Here is a 9,078-nt window from a genome sequence, read left to right as displayed (position 1 = left end):
TGAATTTATTGTGAAGTAACATTGACAACCTTAACTTTACTTATCTGTTTTTATAGCAGACTAAATATTATTAGTCTTAGCAGCTCGCATTTTTAAAAAGGCATGCATTTCTCATCCATTTGTTTCATAATATGACCCGGCCCTATTTTAGTCATTCTAAATTCAGCCTAGTATAATGAAGACATATTTAGAAAATACAGCATTTAGAAAGTTTCCTGAATAGCATTCAGCTAATTCAAATGTTTTGTCTCTCCCAGCTTCTTTTCTCATGAGTTAACTTCTCACAATAGCAGAGAAAGCATGTATGGGTGTACAAATCCCTTTGTTGTAAACACATGGCTCTAACTAGTGGAACAATTTTGAACTTTTAAATAATCATAGGACCCAGTTGGTGACTTTTTCAGTATCTTTTGCTTTCTTGTCTCTATCCAGTGACCTAGGAACTAAAAACTAAAACTTAAGTTGTTTTCCCTGTTGAATTGATTATTTATATATTTAGTAAGGTTTTCGTATGTTATTTAATTCTGTATTATTTCGTATATTTGTATTAATATACTGAATAATTAAAAGTGTCAACTCTAAATATTTGGTTCATGATATTCTCGTAGGGAATGTGGAAAATGTGGGCATTAATGATAATCTGTACATTTTTCCTCTGTGTGTGAAATCCTCCCCTCTATCTCTTACCCCCTAAAAGATGCTGTTGGCATTTCTGATTTGTCACAGCGTCACAGATCAGATGTTCTTGATCTGACCAGTGAAAGCTGCTTCATGTTGGTGCCTGTGTCCTTTTGATATGACCCGGTCAATTTTGGAGTACTTCCTTATATGTGCTGTTTTGATTTTGCTTTTTTGTTTGTTTGTTTGGGAATTTTTTTTTAAATTTAATTTTATTTATTTATTTTTATACAGCAGGCTCTTATTAGTTATCTATTTTATACATATTAGTATATAGATGTCAATCTGATTTTGCTTTTAGATACCAACCTTTGCAAATGGATTAGCTCACACAGTTTTGAATTTAGTAGGAATTATCATCCTGCTTCTGGTTTTGCTGTTTTTTCTGGTATCTCAGCTGCCAGATCAGACAGGGTAACTTAAAGCAGCAGTTCTCAAACATTTAAAGGTCTCAGGACCCCTTTACACACGTAAAAACATTATTGAGGACCCCAAAGAGCTTTCTTGTAAAGCGAATTATGTCTGTTGATATTTACCATATTTGAGATTAAAACTGATAAACTTTAAAAACAAAAATCTACAAGCATGCATTTCATTAGTCATCAGAGTGATAGCAACATCACACATCAGGTAGATTCTGGAAAGCTCCGCAGCACACTTGTGAGAGAGTGAAAATAAGGAATTGATGTGATTATGACAGTAGTTTTGACTTTGTGGAACCCCGGAAAGGGTCTCAAGGACAATTTTGAGGACTGCTCACTTAACGTATAGGCAAAGAAGGAGACCATCTTATGAGATTTCATGAGTCTCTTCCAAAGGCTCTCCTTTACGAAACAGCTATCTTCACAGTGCCTAAGCATTCCACCATTCCACCATAATTTTAGTTAGGCCATTATCTTTCTGGGAGTTCCCCTTAAAGTGCAGAGAGGCCTAGGTCCAGTCCTTCTTCCTCACTAGCAATTCAACTTAAATTGCCTAATTAAATGGCTTATCAGTTACCTTGCAGGGTATTGAGAGACTTGGACTTAGAATAGGTAAGTTTTGATGGGAAAGACTTGAGAGGGTCATAGAGAGCAAAGAGAGGATGTGGAAGGTGTGACTCAGAGCACATGGCTCTGTCTGACAAGGCAGATCCCTGGGTAGCACCAGTCTTGCCCTGTGACTCCTGCCCTCTCACCCCTGGGAGGGGCTCACCAACTGCCCCTTACTCATCCTGAACCTTTCAATTAGGGGAGTTTCTTCCAAATCTATGAATTGGAAAGAGACAGTTTGGGCTTTGTATGCTTCAGCAAGGTTGGGAAAGTTGTAAACATTCGAGTCATTTCGAATAACTCAATCACAAAGTTTTCTTGGCAGTAAAAATTTAGAGACTTTCCAGGGTGGTGGTAAATGAGCTCAGAGACAAGGGAAACCAGAAGAAGTTTTTTGTGCTTAAATAGAAGTAAAACTGAAGGTGAAGATTTGGGGGGAGCGGTTGGAATTTATTAACCACCAACTAGGTAACATTTCATAAATACAAGTTCAAAGAGTACAAAATCCCATAGTATGACTAGGGATTATGAGGCTTTGGTTAAAATAGTTTTCTTGGACCAACTTTCTTCTATGTTTATTTAGCTCGTCAAGAAAGAGATTTAACTTTCTAAAACTAAAGTTTCCTAAAGTAATTCTTCACAACTGTAATGTTTTTGTTTTTTATATTTGCTCTCAAAATGTTCCAGATAGGACTTCAGTCTCCCTACCACAGTCACTTAGGCTAATAAACTTGGACAGGGTCACAGAGAGCTGTGATTCAATTGTAAGCAAGCCAGCTTTTGCATAGACATCATATTCATTTGAGCCTTGTGAGGTCGGGAAGGTTTTTTAAGCCCATCTTTATAGGTGTGAAAAATGAAGCCTTAAGCTTTTCAGTGACTTTCTTTGGGTAACACTGAAAATATGACATGGGACCAAAACTCCAACTCAGAATCCCAGACTTCCTGCCCAGTGCTCTCTCTGTTCCCTCCACTCTTACTGTCATTCATCCCAAATCCTACTTGTCGGTATATCCTATTTGCTCTATCAATATATTTAGAATCCAACTCTTACCCCCAATCTTACCACCTGGCCCAAACCATCATTATCTTTCTCCTAGATTGTTGACACAGTTTTCTAATTAATCTCCCTGCTTCTGCTTTCTCCCCTTTTTAGTCTATTCTCGCATCTGTTTTAAAATATAGGTCAAGACAAATCGTGTCATTCTTTTGCACAAAATCTCCAAGTGCTTCCCATCTTATTTAGAGGAGAAGCCAAGGTCTTTACATGGGCTATATGGCTGCACATGATTGGGCTCCCTGATACTCTCTGAAATCACTTCCTGCTGCTCTTTCTCCTGTTCATGCTCTGTCAGCCACACTAGCCTCCTTGCTGTTTCACTAACATTCAGACAGGTTTCCACCACAGGACCTTGGCACTTACTTTTCTCTCTGCCTGGAATGTTCTTCCCAAAGGTGGCCACATAAGCCTTTTCCCCAACAAACCCTTTCTGTCTCCCTCTCCTGCTTCATTTTTCTCCCTTGCATCCATCACCATCTAGCATGCTACATGCTTTACTTGTTTATTTTATTATCTGTCTCTTTCCAATAGATTGTAAGCTTCATAAGGGCAGAGGTTTTTTAATCTGTTGGCTTGCTTGCTTGCTTTTCCCTAGCACCTAGTATAAGCAGTCAAGCAATATTTCTTGAACAAATCAATTTTATGCCAATACATTATGGGAGGGAGTAGTAGTTCAAACAGTTTTGTACTGGAGCATCTCTCCTGCCCTGTGGGAGAGTATGATTGAACTAGAGAGTAGAAAAGGACTTTTAGAAATTGTTGGTCATGAGGCATAGAGACAAGCATAATGGATTTAGAACCAAAAGAATGGGGTTTAAGTTCCATCCCTGATATTTAGTAATGTGTTCATCTTGGACCAGTCACTTAATCTCTCTGAATTTACATGTCCTCAATTTTAAATTGGGTGTGCACCAAGTCTGTCTTCTGTAAAGGTTCAAGTATGAAGGGGTGTAGCTCCCAACATGTGCAAGTTTATGTGCTGAGGCATGTCTGCCCTGTGACCTCAAAACCCCCACTGAAACAACACAGGCCTCATGTCCTTCCCAGTTCCTTCTCACAGTCAGCCCCACCCTTGTCCAGAAGTGGATGTGGGGCTGAGGTGGAGATAGGAGTGCTGGCAGTGGGAGCTGCCTTCTGGCCGAACAGAGAGAAAACCTACTGGTCTTTGCTTCAACAGAAGCAGGGACCCTACTACATCATCCAGGATGATTTGGCCTTTCCTTGTGCTGAGGATAGGACCAAAGGAATAAAACACACAAAAGTTGGTGTCTCAGCAATTTGGCTTGCTAAGTGTTGGGCAAAGCGAACCTGGTTAGCAAGAAGGTGCTGTCTGCAAACCAGGAAGAGAGCCCTCCCAGAACCCGACCATGCCGGCACCCTATAAAAACAAAACCAAAACCAAAAAAAAAACCCACAAAAGTTAAAGTCCTTTCTATTGAGCATCAGCTTCTGAATACAGTTTTGCCACCTTGCTCCAGAGTATTAACAGCCACCCCCTGCCATAAGAGATGGCAGAGAGCTCTCCAAACACTTAAAGAGGATGCAAAAATTGATACCGCTGAAAGCTCTCCCTAGAATTATGTTGCTTTACCAGATTTGATAATATGTCATGATAGAAGGACCTTACCAGAATTTGAAAGGTTCCAGAGAATTCAACAGATACTTAGGTACTTTTCAACTAAATCATATTACCCTAGAGAGTGGAGCACTCAACTCAAAGAGTTAGAACTCAAAAGGAGAGTTGTGTTTTTCTGGAAGTAGCTTTCACTTTCTAGTCCAACAGCAAAAGACACTGAAGACCAGCTGCTCGGATGATGCATTTCAAATACCACATGATTCTGGATCTATCATTGCTGTTTAGCTTTGTATATAATTCCCTTAACTTGTACACACATTGGTTTCCCTTCTTATAAATCAAAGACAGTATTGTAAATATCTCATGTAAAAATAAGTCAGATGCTGTCTTTAATTAAATGCTCTTATGTAATGTATTTATTAGTAAACCCGGTGGTTCTTAGTTAAAAAACATGAGGAAGCACTAAAATTTCAGCAACAGTGACCAGTTGGATGGAAGCACACTGATACCTTCAGGGGTAGGTAGCTCTGGCCTAGGCCAGTGTTTGTGAAATATAGCTCAAAGATAGCTTAGAATTTTATTCCCCTTTTTCATTTGTCCCATTGAGTTTCAGAGAGACCAAGCTAGTTCTGCAGCTGCCCATGCTTGGTTGGAACCACTTGGGGAAAGGAGATGCTTTTCTCCACCTTGTCTTAGAGCTAACTTTAATTTACAAATCCCTTGGAAAGAGAGACTGTATTCTTTGAGGGAACTCTAGGCCTACCAAGTTGTATTTGATTTGACTAGGTCCTACCCTCAAAGTGTCATCAGAAGCCACCAACTAATGTAAATAAAGATCAGCAACAATTCCTGACACCTCAGGAATTGACTGACACTTATGCCCCTGGGTAAGCTGATACTTCCTGTTGCATGCCAAGAGGCATTGAAAGAGACTGAGTTAGAATCATAGAAAGTCAGAATGAAGAGATTTCAGAGATAAGGAAACAGGCCTCAGAATGCCAAGTGACTCACTAAAATCATGCAAGACTTTACCAGGACACAGGAAAAGACCAGGCAGCAGAAACTCCCCATGTAGTTACAGATAAAAGACTCTTACACGGCCTGCCATAATCTGGTTAGCCAAGAAAAACCATTTCCTAAATTTAAATATATCTGTAGGCCCACAGGGCTTACTAGAACCCCAAACTTTCCTGAACTGCCTCCTTCTGCATGAGGTTCAAAGCTGTTCCCGTCACTGGTGTTTGATGTACCTCCAGCTTCTTTGGCAGTGAACAGATAAACATCTGGTTTGATAGATAATATGTAGTTTTGACTTGATGCTTAAATTCTGGAAAATTCTTTCCCTTGACTGGCGTAGTTTTGATTGTTTTCAGCAAAGGTAATTTTGAGGGGCGGGGTGGATCTTGATGCAGGAGAGAGAGAGAGAGAGAGAGAGAGAGAGAGAGAGACAGCAAGCACATTCTTGGTTAGGGAGGAGAAAGTTTCCAGATATATCAGATTAAAAACAAAAATTTAAAAAGCCCCAAGAATCACTTACAAAGCTAACACTTATAAAGTCAAACTTGAATGAATTTCCACTCATCAGGTTTCAAAAGCAAAACATATTAAAGGGAACATTACAAAAATGGTGAAAAGATGAAGAGAAAGAAAAAAAGTGATTTCACAGGTTTGGGGTTCGTGTTTGACTTGGTTTCTTGAACAAAGAGATGGAATAGAGGTGATGATGTCATTAGATGAAGTTTGTGATAATTGGCTTTTATACCAATTAAATATATAATAATTTTCTAACCATATAGCTGTTAGAGAGCAACACTGCATTTATCTTTGCTATTTTATCAATATTCTGTTAGCTGTGTTTACGGTGATCAGAACAGTAGCATGTATCTTGCAGTGGGTAGCATTTATGAAGCACTGTTTCAACCACCCAACTGTCCTGGGTCCTGAGAGATAGTTGCAGAGGGAGGCATGGAAAAAAATTCTTTTCCTGGAGAAATTTAAAACTTAAGGACAGACAAAATAAACCTACCTGCATGTATTTAAAAACAACTTGTGAAATTACATGAAGTACTGTCATGAATGGGAAATAAAATTTACAAATGTATTTATTATAATTTAATTTATACTTTGATTCCACATCATTACATGTGTAATGATACGATATCTTGGATATGGATGATAGAGAATAAGATTGGCCATATGTTGATCACTGTGGAAATTGAGGTTCTTTATACTCTACTCTCTACTTTTGTATATATTTGAAAATACATTGTGATCCTCTAAAAAGTTAAGAGCCACTACCTGAAGGTGATGTGACACAGACTATGGGCAGATATATTTGGGGCATGGAAGCCTGAGGGCTTGGAGAAGTTAGGGTCTGAGTTGAGTGCTCCGCTGATGGCCCAGAGTCCAACATATAGCATAAGAATATCTAGGGTCTTTTTGAGGTTTTGGGGGTGAAGGGTTGGTCACAAAAAGCAAACTTCTTCTACTTCATGTTTTTGCTCCCCTCCTGGTCCCTTTTTGAGCCACTTTGACAGAACTATTCTGGTAATTCCTTTGGAGTTGCCATTGCCATAAAGAAATTATAGAATAAATTTATAGAAGATAATGCAAAATATAACAGGTATTTTTTGAGGGGGGTGAGTGTTTCATTCTATATTTACTCAAAGGCTTCATGCCATTCTAAAACCATTATTTCTTTCTAAGATACTGAAAGTTATTTTTCTGGTACCTAAGCCATGAGAGAGACTTAGAAGCCCAACATTAATTCCTAGAAAAGTGCTCATTCCTTCAGGCACAAATCTTTATAAGGTGCTGTGAATTCCCTTTCCTGACCATGCCTCCCACCAATCCGCAACTCCTAAAATCCTTCAACTCTGTTCCCTGGAACATATGACCAGTCATCAGCAAACTCCCCTACATCTTCAAACTTTTTCTAAAGGTTTCCTTTTTGTCTCCTGCACTAACTGAACCTGGTGCCCTTTTGAGAACAGTGCTCCCCTGAAGTCCTCTGCCTTGGTTTTGCTTTCCTTGTACCACTGGACTGGGCTATGGTGTGGGGAGGTATCTTTTTTGCTCCTTGTTGCCACTTCTAGGTCATTTTCCTTTCTGATTCCATGAAAAGCCCCTTCGTTAGGTCTCAAATCAGCAGATAATTTACTAAGCTCTCCTCCTTCTTACAGTTATTACCTTTCCCAGGTCACTACCCCTCATTCCTTGAAGATTTTAATTCCTGTCTGTCACTGGCTCCAAAACTACTTCTGTCATAATTATTGATTATATCAATATGTACGTAGATGATTCTTTCATTCCCTGGCCTCTTCCCCTATACTAATCTAGTTCTCATCCTTCTTCAGGCATTCACTCCTATGATCATATCCTAATCTCTGTTATTACAAAACTGCTACCCTTCATGACCTCCTTTTCACATTTCACACTTCCCACCGCCATAAGACAACCTCCTATTTTTCCTGTTTTTATCCTCAAGTACTCCAACTCCAGCTATCCTTTATCTGTGGTTCTCAAATGAGAGCAATTTTGACCTCTAACCTCCAACCCCCAGGAGACATTGGAAATGTCTGGAAACATTTATGGTTGTCACAACTAAGAGGGTGCTTCTGGAATCCACCAGGTAGAGGTCATCTGCTAAACATCAGACAATGCACATGACAGCCCTCCACAGCAAAGGATTATCCAGTCAAAACTGTCAATAGTGCCAAGATTGATAAACTCTGCTTCACATGACCAGGATCTACAATCCATTGATTCTACAGGGTGTTATAGATTGAATTGTGTCTTCCAAAAAGAAGAAAAAGATATATTGAAGTCCTAACCCCTGGTTCTTCAGAATGTGAATTTAGATAGAAATAGAGTCATTGAAGATACAACTAGTTAAGTTAAGATGGGGTCATGCTGAAGTAGTGTGGGCCTCTAATTTAATATGATTAATATCCTTATAAAAAGAATACCATGTGAAGAAACAGAGACACAGGGAGAACTCCACATGAAGACAAAGGATTAGAGTAATGCATCTGTAAGTCATGGAATGCCAAAGATTACTAGCAAGTCATCAGAAGCTAGGAAGAGAAGAGGCAAGAAAGAATTCTTCCCTACAGGTATCAGAGAGAGCATGGCCTTGTTGACACCTTGATTTTGGACTTCTAACCTCCAGAACTGTGAGAAAATAAACAATTCAGTTTGTGGTACTTTATTACAGTAGTTGTAGGAAGCTAATATGCATAGTTTCATTGAACTTTACTCCATTTATGTCCTCATTTCTTGCTTTGCCCAACTTAAATAGTGGTGGTTGTTAAAGCAATAAAATATACAATATTGCACAACTGTATTTATTCCCATCAGAAAGCAAAGAGATTGAAATCTGGGTATGTGTTACAGTACTCATCTAAATCATGTAATAAAATGTTGTAAGTAAATATGATAAAATTTGGGTAAAGGTGACACTGAAAAGAGGACCAGGACTTACATGATACACTAAATTGATATACTAGTGGGTTCTCCACTGACATAGCAGAACCCTTGAAGAGACTTACCCTGTAAACCTGAGCTGAATCTTCTTGGGATGTGTTTTGTGCTGGTTTCCATCTTCCAAGTTTTAATTCCTTGACCAATGACCAATAACCCCCAATCCATAGCATTGGTATCAAACCTCTGACCGAGGACTCTGAGTAAATAATTTCAGCTACTATGGTGGGCCTGAAATCGTGATTCTGTTC

The sequence above is a fragment of the Balaenoptera musculus genome, chromosome 4 (genome assembly GCF_009873245.2).
Source record: "Balaenoptera musculus isolate JJ_BM4_2016_0621 chromosome 4, mBalMus1.pri.v3, whole genome shotgun sequence".
NCBI lineage: Eukaryota > Metazoa > Chordata > Mammalia > Artiodactyla > Balaenopteridae > Balaenoptera > Balaenoptera musculus.
The sequence above is the reverse complement of the archived record's forward strand: the minus strand, read 5'-3'. Positions refer to the sequence as shown.